The 12,505-nt window shown below is 42.2% G+C and overlaps 1 protein-coding gene across 2 annotated transcripts in view; it reads right to left on the bottom strand.

Moving 5' to 3' along the window:
• Positions 1-12,505, bottom strand: part of CFAP251 (cilia and flagella associated protein 251) — a 410,814-nt gene that overhangs the window by 185,199 nt on the left and 213,110 nt on the right. The gene's annotated exons all lie outside the window — the stretch shown is intronic.

Below are 12,505 nucleotides of genomic sequence, written 5' to 3'. Positions count from 1 at the left end.
AATGCAGTATGAGGTCTTCTCCTGGAAAATATGTTCCCCTACTACCCACCTTAACTTCACACTTGGGCAGTGGACACTTTGATGAATGTCAAACACAACAACAATTACAATTTATCTATTTATTTGATGCAGTTTTATGTATCGGAAAAATGGCCCACAGGAGTTAGAGTGCTTAACAAGAAGGAAGACAAAATTACCTAGATAAGATCGGGCAATCACAATAATAATAAGAACAGGTTATAAACAAAAATCGGTTAAATATTGGAAAGAATCAAATCTAAATGGGAGTAGTTCAAATACCAGCGAACATTCGGAGCGCAAAAAGTCACTGAAATACGTGACAGGGAGGGGTGGTAAGTAACAGAAGAAGATTCTGCAAGGAGGAGTAGGGGAAATAGTAGCTGGGAGACCTTATGAGTAGATGCCAGCGCAATTCTCAGATTTAAGACCATTTGCACAATTCACCAAACTACCTGGTGTACGTGAACGTTCACTCAAAGTATCTCATCTACTGGCACATTTCCTATAACTTCTACAGAATATGGCGCTAGATTTGTATTCTCTATACTGTCTGGCAGGACTGACATAGTCAACATACCATCATGAGACAAAAAACTTGATGGACTGCAACCCATGTAACCCACTGTGCTTTACATGACGAAGGTGCGTTTAAGGCAATAATCGTTCCAGTGAGACTTACAAGAGTATTCATTAGTGGACTCCAAATATCTTTTCGCCGTAAATAGACATACACAAGAAGTCACACTAGGAGTATATTTTTATAATTTCTATTAACCCCTTCGCTGCCAGGCCTTTTCCCCCCTCAGGTGCTGAGCCTTTTTTTGGCTATTTGTGGTAGTTTGCGCTTAGGCCCTCAGACCTTTTGTCCACAAAAGTTACCCACGCCATATTTTCATCCTTTTTTGCCAACATTCTAGGGATTCTAGAGGCACCCAGAGTTTGAGGGTCCCCCCAGAAGAGACCAAGAAATTAGTCAAAATACAGCTAAAATATTGTGTTTTTTTTTTTTTTAAATGGGAAAAAAGTGCGGCAGAAGAAAGCATGTGTTTTTTCCTTGAGAAGGGCATCAACAAAGGGTTTGTCACCATCTTCCCAGATTTGAGGAACAGGAATACTTGAATCAGAAAACCACATTTTTCAGCACAATTTTGGTATTTTACTGGGACATCCCTATTTTTTTACAATTTTTGGTGCTTTCAGCCTCCTTTTAGTTAGTGACAGAAATGGGTGTAAAACCAATGCTGGATCCCAGACAGCTAAACGTTTCTGAAAACTAAACAAAATTCTGAATTCAGCAAGAGTCCATTTGTGTAGATCCTTCAAGGATTTCCTACAGAAAGTAACAGCTAAAATAAAAAAAAATATTGAAATTGAGGTGACAAAAAGAACCATTTCTGTCCATGTTTTCTTCTATAACTTTTTCAATCTATGGCAGATTTTTTTAAGTAATATACAGTTATGTCTGCTGGACTCTTCTGGTTGTGAGGATATATAGGGCTTGTAGGTCTATCAAGAACCCTAGGTACCCAGAGCCAATAAATGAGCTGCACCTTGCAGTGGGTTTTCATTGTATACCGGGTGTACAGCAATTCATTTGGTGAAATATAAAGAGTGAAAAATAGGTATCAAGGAAACCTTTTTATTTGCAAAATGGGCACAAGATAAGGTGTTGAAAAGCAGTGGTTATTTGCACATCTCTGAATTCCGGGATCCCCATACTAGCATGTAAATTGCAGGGCATTTCTCAAATAGACTTGGTTTTTTTTTTACACACTCTCTTACATTTGGAAGGAATTTTGTGGATTCCTGCACATTCTGTAAGGTTCCATCACAAAAATGTGGGAATAAATATGTGATTTCAAGCAAAGTTGGTGGTTTGCAGGACATTGTGGGTAAGAAAATAGTGCGGGTGCACGTGAAGCACACCACCCTGGACTCACCCAGATGTTTAGTTTTGAGATGTGTCTAAGTCTCGGGGCAGGAAAGGCCTTAAAAAGGCCCCCTCTTTGGCGAGCGATCCTTGCCTAAGTGGTCGCTCCCTTTGCGTGAAATTGGTGTGAAAAAAAATCCCTGGTGTCTAGTAGTTTTTGCCCCCTTGGTGGCAGATTGGCCTAATAAAAATAGGCCGATCTGCCCCCAAGGGGTGCAGATATGGCCTAAAATAAATGTGGCCCTCATGGGAGCGACCCTTGCCCAAGGGGCCGACTCCCTCTGGTAAAAAAACAAAAATTAAATAATCCCTGGCGTCTAGAGGTTTCTGCCCCCTGTGGGAACAGATAGGCCTAATTAAAATAGGCTGATATGCTCCCAAGGGGGGCAAAAAAGGCCTTCAAAAAATGCTCCCCAGGGGAGCAACCCTGGCCCAAGGGGTCGCTCCCCTTCATTGTTTATTAGAAAAAAACAACAAAAAACCAACTCCCTTGTGTTTAGTGGACATTCCTGCAGCAAGATCGCTTTACGATCGTGCTGCAGGAATGCTCAGAAAGACATCAAAGAAAGGAAAAGTCCCCGATCGGAAGAGAAATGCACACCTGCATACCTTAGTGGAACAACAGAATACTTCCTCGATAAGAAGACAGCTATTACTTCTGTCTTTGCTCTCAGCAGCAAGGATGTCACTAGGCAGGCTAAGCTCATCTGACGATTCATATGCCTTCCTTTAGCTTTTAGAAAGGGAAAGGTGTTTACTGCTTTCCTCTGCACAACTGCCTGCTTCCATCGCACTAGAAGTGAAAATTCCTCTCCTTCTAATAACGCTCTACTGCAGCTTATTTACACTACTTAGACTTTGATGAATGTTAGTAAACAACAATATACGAGCCCTAATGCTCTTCCAACTACTTATGTTTCTGCAAAACTTTGTTTACTGTTTAGAAACTCAAAAATCTAGGTATCAGATTATATGGAAACAAACATTAATAAATGTATTCAAGCAATCTGAATTATCACACGACAATGGAACAATCATTAAACAATTCTGACTACTATGCATTAATAATAAAAAAGAACATGCATTTGAATAAATATATGAAATGCAACTGGGAGTACCTAGGTAAGGAAAATATTAAGATTATATCACTTCATTTAACTCTACTGTACATTTAAATTAAACTCCAAGAGATTATGGTATGTGTCAGTTAAAAAAAAGAACACTTTGACTGTGATATTTTATACCAGGTCCGGAGACATTTTTTAACAAAATCATCAGATTCTCATGCAAAAAAATGTTTATCATTTTGCTGAATCACCAAATAAGTGATTCACTAGGCTGGGATTGTCAGATTGATGTTCTCCAATTTTTTTTTAAGAACATGACGTACTGTCAGAATTCCATCTGTCGAACGAAGATTAATGTGACAGATCCCTCAGTACTATAGACAATGCAGTCAGGTTATCTCATCGCACTTCAGGATGTTCCTGAGGACTTCTTTTTGCCCTATGCGTCGTCTGGGACTAATCAATGGAATAAAGGGCTAATTTTTCATAAGGGATATTGTGCCACTGCCAAAAGAAGAGATTTGTCAATTATACTATTCAATAAAGTTCCTGGTTCAGAAGCCACCATGGAACGTCTGTACCATTTTGGATTTAAAGTGGGTAAACACCTTTTTCCCTCCCCCAATGATTTAAGATGGTCACACTGTAGAGCGTTCTCTCTCTCATTTCTTCAGGAATTTTTCCAGTCTTTTTGGACCAGTTCATGGGTGCAAAAAGGACCCATTAATAGGTCCGTAGGTGCGCACTTCCAGTTTCCAAGTGCTTACTTTTGGGCAGCTTCTGCCCCAAGGATGGTGGGCAGCCTTCCATTCTCAACGGTTAGTAATCATCTCATACCTAGATGACTAGTTAATAGTGCTTCTCCATTTTTAAAGAGTGGGGAAGCTGTCCACATGATAAGCAAAACCCTGAGGATTTCTACTGAACAACAGTAAGTCCCCTCTGGTACCAGTGCAGAAGTTAAAGTAGATAAGTGCTGTTTTCTGGGCAGTCTTGGGAACAGTATTTATTTGCTGCAATGACAAGAAAAGTGTATGTCCTATTTAAAGGCCTTTCTTCAATATCACAAAGTCCCTGACAGACAATGGTTGATCGTACAGAGGGTCATGACTGCTTCCACTTGCTAGTTCCTTGAGCTTGTCTCTAACTGTAGCCCTTAGAGAACTTTATGTTGTCTCCCTGGGATTTGAAGTCAGAGAACTAATGGTGTATGGTCCCAGTCTCCCCTGCCAGGTTACGATGGTGGTTAGATCCAGACTATTTATTCTTGGGGTTTTCACTAGCTCCTCCTCAACCTCCGGTCCAGATGACAGATGCCAGCTGCAAGGGATGAGGAGTTACTATAGGAGATAATATGGGTCAGTGTCATTGGGAAAGTGAGGAATGCGGACCCTCTTTCAAGTGGAAAGAATTGCTGGCATTTTATAAAGCTCTTTTGCCATTTGCCCCTCTGATTCGAAACCATGATTTGCAGTTTTCAACAGATAACCAGATCTCTCGTTCTCATACAAAGGATCTAGGCAGTTCTAGCATTCGATTATCATCCCATCTTGTGGAGCTGATAGGGACAGGCTGAGTAGGATTTTCCCATCATCAGTGTCATTGTAGCCAAGATGACAAACTTGAAAAGTGTATTGAATCTGAATTTGTTTCTCTCGGATGGCGGACCAACACCGCCGCTTACAAGGATGCCATAGCATAGCCGCTCGCTCTAGTTGCTGGAGCCTGGGTGGAGCATCAGTCTAACTTCCATAACTATATAGCGTGAACATGAGCATTAACACGCCACTGCTGCGCCTAAGGCAGCACAAGGCGAGCCTGTCTGCGCCAAAATGCAACCAGCGCCAGTCAAGCTGTCCATTTCACCTCAGACCTGGTACAAAGAGTGCTCTTTTAGTAATGAAACCCTTCTGAATTTCCAGCCACGTAAATGTTATTATTTCTTCTCCTGTAATTTAGTGAATAGCTGTTAGGTGTAGATTAAATGCACCAATTGTGGTTTCAAAATACACCCACACATGAGACCTCCTCACATGGGATCCACAAGACCTTTTCACACAGGACGCATGAGACCTTCTCACATGGGTGCTGAAAGACTGATTTCCAACAACTCAATGACTCTCAAAATAAATCTGCTTAAAAACAGAGTGCTAAAAGCATGCTTAATTAATGTCAGATCACTACCCAAACACAACAGAAATATGGAGCATTCTACAAGACAACCCTTGGGATCTCATCTTCCTTACTGACAGTTGGTTGAAAAATAGTTCAGGACTTGATCTTGATTCTGCTATTGCCAACGGCTTCTCAATTTCACATCTAGACAGAGTGGGCACAGGTGGAGGGGGTGTAGCAATTATGTACTGATCTAAGTTTCTCTGTTCCAGTCAGCATTTAGATATAATGGCTCATTCCTCTATTATTAAGATTTCAGATATTTTCTCCCTCTCTGGGGCCCTAGTATATTGTCCCCTTTAAGTCTGACTCACAATTCAGTGGAGCCTTAACTAATACTATCAATACTCCAACTTTATGGTACCAGATGACTGCTGTTTACAGGTTGACGACCCGCTCTGCAAAGCTGCTGAACGCCTGACTGAAGTTAATTCTGATTTTAAATCAGATTAAAAGGTTGTTGGCCCCACACGCAATGGAAGCTACTCTCTAGATATAATTTTCTCCAACATTCCCTCTTTAAAAGCAGGGAATCAGGTATCTTTAACTTGGTCTGACCATTTTTTAGTTCCCTTTCACTTGAAAATGTCCCCCTTGCAGGCTCCAAAAGCAAAAAAAGCCTGTACTGTAACCATCCCTGGCACTCCTCTGACTCAGCCTTGAACATGGCCTGCTCACAAGTGACGGTTAAGCAGTCAGGAGATATCCAAGCTGCAGTTACATTATTTGACGTAGAGCTCAATGTGAACTTCAACAAAATAGTGCCTTTAAAAAAGAACAACAGTAAAAGGAATTGTAGACTACTTTCTGAATCGCAAAGCAGGAAAACAACCCACCCCCTCATCTAAGGAATTTGCCGACAATTCGTCAAAATTCTTTCACAATAAAGTTTTTAATATGTATTCTAAATTCAAAGATAACAAGAAACGCATCTCCCTCTGACCACTATCAAAATCTCAGGGCAATGTCTCTCAACTAGCTACATTTGAGAAGATATCTCTGAAGGACTCAGAAACCATCATTTAAAAAGCCAAATCTGACTCCCCGTTGGACGAATGCCCATCGCATATTATTAAGCGTGCAACCAACTGTCTAAACCCGCATTTTAACTTTCTATGACATTTTTCCCTAGAATATGGATCTGTGCCCACAGGTTGGAAAAAGTATTAGTGCATCCACTTATTAAAAAAAAAGAAGAAAAAAAAAGAATCTAGACCAACTTAACCCAGGCAATTGCATCTCTCTACTTCCTGCGCTAAGGAAAATGTTAAAATCTTTGGTCAATCACCAACTCACCAAGTTTATCGACAAGACAAATTTTCTACACCCCTCGAAGTCCAGCTTCTGTGCTTGCTTCAGCCTAGAACCTGCCGTCTTAGAAATGACAGATTTCATCAAAACCAGGCTTGACCTTGGAAAAAATCTATAGTAGTACTGTTTGACTTATCTGCAGCTTCCAATACAGTATCTCATGACATCTTAGTGCCGCAGCTGGAAAAAGTAGGCGTAACAAGCACTGTTTTGGAGCTGGCTAAAATCCTTCCTCTCCAACAGAGAGCAAGCAGTATACTAACCTCCCCATACCTTGGGATATAAGGAGATTAATTGCGTTGTGCTGCAGGACTCATCCCAACACTATTTAACATATATATGGTTCCCCTCACCTCCATTGTACAATCACAGGGCTTCAATTTTGTGACATATACTGATGACACACAGCTGATGTATGCCTTTCATTACCTGCATGATTCTGTTACAGCCAACTTCTATGGCTGCCTCTTGGCAGTTGCTGAATGAATGCACAAAAGCTGCCTCTGCCTGAACTCAGATACATCAGAGATCTTGATTTTTGACACATCATCCACACTTGACATGACTAGAATTTGGCCAAAGATCTGGGAAAACTTCTAAACCACACCGCTGTTGCAAACAATCTGGGGATAGAAATAGATACTGCACCCTTATAAGCCCCAAGTCAAGGTCACTGTCAGAGTTTGTTTTGCTTTATTGAAATCATTGAGAAAAACTCTCAAATTTCTAATAAAACAAACTCTCAGAAGGACATCATCCATGCCTTAATTACATCAAGGCTGGATTATGCAAATGCCCTTCTTCTTGGGCCTCCGCAAGAGCGGGAACAGAGCGCAGCTGCCTCACTGATGCTGAATATTCCACAATGTAATTCAATTCAGAAGGACCTGAGAGCCCTCCATTAGCTACCCATCAGCCAGAGAATAAAATTAAAAGCTCTCACATTTACGTTTAGGGTGATGCAACAGCAAGCCTGGCTTACATTCAAGACAAGATAAAAAAGAACCAAGCCCTTTCCCTTGATTCATCAAAGTCTGTTGTGCATCTCTAGAGCAGACAAATCAAGAGCTGGTGGCGGCCCTTTCGCTTTCCTGGCCCCCATGTTGTGGAATTCCCTTCCCAAACACCTCCCAAGCATCTCCTCAGAATCCACGTTTATGGCTTTCTAAAAAACTCACCTCTTCAAAAAGATACAACCCTGACCCGTTTTTTTCCACCTGAGATTCTTTTGGTCCTATAAGCCTTTCTATCCCTTGTTCTCTCTACATAACCAGTTGTGGGAGTATCTGGTCTAGAGCAGGTGTTGTGCTTTATAAAACATAATCAGTGTCTCTATGGCTTTGCCCTTATATGTTCCAAGCCATTCAGGAGACGACCACAACATCCTGGCTAGATCTTTTTGCTAACCTAGAACTCTCGTCTGCCCAGCCTCTCTTTCCATTTCCAGAAGTGTGGGGTGTAGAAGTGCAGAGTATTTAATGGCCCAGGGTGCAGCTATGTGCATTTACCATGTTTTTTTTTTCTGTTGAGCAAATTTCTTTGAAAATCAGGGACAACCATGTGAATATCCTGATGACTGCTCCAATTTGGTGCCCAATACTAAGGTCCCCTTTCCTTCAGCAGTTGGTAGTTAAAGCTCCCTAGATGTTTCAAGTTTACCCATCTCCTCTCAAGTTCCCACAACTGTCAAAGACATCTCTCTGAAGACTTCCTCTGGAAGTCTGAAAATTGAGAGGGTGAGGTTAAAGTATTTGTGGTGTTTTGCAGTGATGGCACTTTCCAAACAGAATTCCTGGAGACAGAGGCACTGGGAATATTCTGAATATCTGTGTGTTTCCAGGTGGGTTCAGGTCATTTCCTGTGATGGGGATAAGATTCTAGAAGTTTTGAAAGATAGTTTTCTTTTGGGTCTCACTATTTCTTCTTTACGCAGTGAATGACTGACCATCAGTAGTATTAGAGGGTCTAGTTTTTCTCCTCTTGATGATGTTTTGGATTCCCATATTTAGAAACATTTTTACTGAGCTATACAATGGTCCATACTCGTTTCTTTTTGGGACATTCCATTATTTCTTAACATCTTTCATAAAGACCTCTTTGAACTTTTGCAATCTATTTCTTTGAATTTACTAACCTTCAATTCTGTTTTTAGTGGCCATCTCCTGAGGCTGCAAAATGGGGATACTGGTGCCTTGCTTTTTCACGTTCATTTTATAAAATTTGTTCTGACCAGCGTTTTTTTTTTACTTCAGATTGCTCTTTTCTGCCTCAGGTATTCTTTTTATCTTTTTCAATGTCTTGTTCCTCCTTCCTATGTGGTATCCTTCTTCTATTTCTGAGTGGGAGGCTCTATGGCTCTATGTTAACGTCCATTGGGCATTGTCTACATTCCTGGATAGGAGGACTCCATATTACCAGGTAGATTTTCTTTTTGATTCTTTTGGTTTGGCTAATAAGGGTCATTGCTCTTCTAAAGCTACTTTAAGTAGATGAATTAAGTTAACTATATCTTTGGCTTATCAGAAAACACGATTGACTCTTCTGCCCATAGTGTAGGGGCATTCTAGTAGGGGTGTCTCCTCTTTTGGGATGCTTTTAGATCAGCCTCCATTAAACACATTTGTGCTGCAGCCACGTGGGCCTCCCTCATACATTCATCACTTATTATAGATTGGGGAGGGGAAAATCATCTCATCTTCTGGTTCTTTGGGTTTGTCTTTTGTACAGTGATGAGAGACAAGTTGGTTGTGGATCTGTCTTAATAAACCAATCGCTGGGTGTTGAATAAAATCCTTTGTTCTCGTTTTCTTTTGGTATATTGTCATACAATTTTTCTTTCAACTTGGGTACAGTCTCATAAAGTAAGGGCTGGGACAAAGAAGACAGACAATGAGGTAATGCTCAGATTACCAACTTGTAATCTTCATTACTCTGAATCCTAGTCTTCCACATCCTTCATTCCTATGTTCTCTCCCTTCCCCTGAAGGTAAGATGAATCATGTGGGATATGTTGTGAAAATGAAATTGCTTGAGTTAACAATCTCCTATAATTTGGCTTGGCTATCAGGAAGAGGTTTGGACCTGTCCTGCTTTTATTGGAACAAGTTAAGGAGGTCTTATAGAGGTTCAGCCATATTCGATTGAGGTTTTATGTTTATTTAGAATAGGTAAAAGTTGTACGGATCTCCGTACATAAGGACTGTGAATAGGAAGACTAAGACTCAGAGTAATGAAAATTAGGTGAGCAAGTAATATGAGCATTACTGTCAGACTCACGGTGATAGCTTGGGATCTTAGGAGAGATTTTAGGTGTTGTGCCTTCAAGACGGAGCCCATCAAATGTTACTTAATTTGACTGACCTCAGTTTCTTGCATGCCATTATAATCATACTGATAATCTCTCTTGGAAAGCTTCTACTTCTTATTTGGGTAGAGGGAGAGGTCAGGTTGGTATTATTAAATAATTATGGGGGGGTTGGGTATATATAACATGAAAAGTAGCATAACATACCTGGCTATACACATACATGTGAGTTTGTTAAGGTAAAATAATATAATCCTAACATAGGCCCTGGAGAGACAGTATCAACAAAAAAGTATTCGACTATAAAGTAAAGTAAAGTATGAGTGAAGTCCAATAGAAACGTACACATCTTTAGTTAAGGGCTTAGCAAGAGACAAAGCGATTGAAGCAGGATTAGACAGTCAGCACAAGCCCGGAGTTGGAGTCATGATCACATTCAAAAGTACCATCAGCTGCACCACCTACAAGGACACCCCAACCAGCTACATGGAACACCTCACGTTCAAGATACACATCACATCCAACTTCTCCATGGATTGAACCCTTGTCTACAGACCACCTGGACCCCGTACCAATTTCGCCAGCAACATCACAGACTTCGTGGCACCCCTCATCATCAAAGCCAGTACTTCCATCCTCCTCGGTGACCTTAACTTTTACATAGAAGACTGCACTGGCCTAACTCTATGGCCCCTCAAGGAAACCTTGCAAACCTTGTCCTCACCCAGCCCAGTAACAAACCGCTGGACATCTACTGGACCCGATTTTTCCCTCCATCTGCAGCATCACAGTCAACAAGCCAGCAACAATGGCATGGGCAGGCCACCTCCATGTCAGTTTCAGTATACCCATCCTGCACCTATCATGACAGCAACCGGAGGTACAAAAAAACCTCAGAAGAGTAGTAGGCTTCTACCATCTCCAAACATCGTCCTGAGCACACCAGCGACTTGCTGAAAGTCACCTAAAACCTCAACAGCTGGATCACTGCGTGCACTAACACCTTGGCTCCCCTCAAGTGCAACCCAAAGGCAAGAACAAGACCAGCGGCCAGATGATACACAAAGGAAATCAGGCTGACTAAACACCACTGCAAGAAACTGGAGCGCAAATAGTGAACAAGCGAAGACACTTTAAGACATCTTCAAATCAGCCTTAAGACAATACTACCAGCAGAAACAGAACACAAAGTGCACAGCTCTTGCAGATCACACTGCCACCAGTACTAATAGCAGCAAGGAAATCTTCACCATCAACAACAATTTAACCAGGTCTTCTGCTGCCTCCAGTAACATCACACCCTTTTAAAACCTTTCCAACAAGCTCTCAGAATTCTTCTATAACAACATCACCTTCATATACAGCAACTTCAACCCTCAACCAGACTCCATTACTGTTGCAACTCAACTCCCCATCATGGCCAATGAACAAACCCTGACCTCGTAGCCTGCTGTCACGACTGCCGAAATCGCTGCTACCATGAGGACCATCCATTCAGGAGCTCCATCTGACCGTTGCTCCTGCCACACCTTCACCAAAGGACGCCTACCAATCAGTGAAGCCCTAACATCAGTCCTCAATGCCTCTATCGACTCAGCCACATTCCCAGACACCTGGTAGCTTGCCACCGTCATACCCCTGCTCAAGAAACCACCCAGTGACCCAGTCACGCTTTCCACCTACACCTAGCAAAGGTCTAGGAGAAACTAATCAACCAACGCCTCACTGACCCCCCTCAGCAACCACCAGCTCCTTGATGCCACGCAGTCTGGAGTCAGGTCAAATCACAGTTCAGGAACAGCACTCATTACCGCCTCAGACAACATCCGCCTGATCCTTGACAGAGAAGACACGTCAGCCTTTATTCTCCTGGACCTCTCTGCAGCACTTCACACTGTCTCACACCCCATCCTCATCAGGTGCCTGCACAAGATTGGCATCCAAGGACCCTCTCTCCGCTGGATCTGCTCCTTCTTAACGTATAGCACACCCTACTCCTCGAAACACTGCAAACTCATCTGCGGAGTCCCTCAAAGTTCATTGCTCAGCCCCACCCTCTTCAACACATACATGATCCCTCTGGCCAATGACATCCACACACACACATCAACATCCTCTCCTATGCAGACAATGCGCACCTCATACTCTCCTTCTCAGGGAAGATCCTCAACACAAGACAGCAGTTCACCGCCTACATGACAAAAGTCGCTAACTGGATGGAAGCCAAATGTCTCAAGCTCAACACCGGCAAGACAAAAGTAATGATCTTCTGCAAGAACACCTTACCATGGGACTCCAGCTGGTGGCCGACCGAACTTGGACGCACACTCAGAACCCATGCTAGTAACCTTGAAATAATAGCAAAGTGGCCATGACTGTAGAAGTCAATGCTGTTACTGCATCTGGCTTCCACACCCTGAGGATGATGAGGAAAATCTTCAAATGGCTCCCAACCAACACAAGAAAAACTGTCACTTACTTCCAGATTATCAGCAAGTTGGAACACCCTCTATACCAGGATCACCAGGCAACACATTAGAAGACTACAGATTATCCAGAACTTTGCAGCCAGGCTCATCCTCAACCTGCCACACAGACCTTACATTACATACCACATCTTACGGGGCTGCACTGGCTTCAGATACAGAAACACGCTCAATTCAAACTCCTCACACACACATTCAAGGCACTCCACAA

This window comes from Pleurodeles waltl, chromosome 11, assembly GCF_031143425.1.
Source record: "Pleurodeles waltl isolate 20211129_DDA chromosome 11, aPleWal1.hap1.20221129, whole genome shotgun sequence".
NCBI classification, from domain to species: domain Eukaryota; kingdom Metazoa; phylum Chordata; class Amphibia; order Caudata; family Salamandridae; genus Pleurodeles; species Pleurodeles waltl.
The sequence above is the reverse complement of the archived record's forward strand: the minus strand, read 5'-3'. Positions and strand labels throughout refer to the sequence as shown.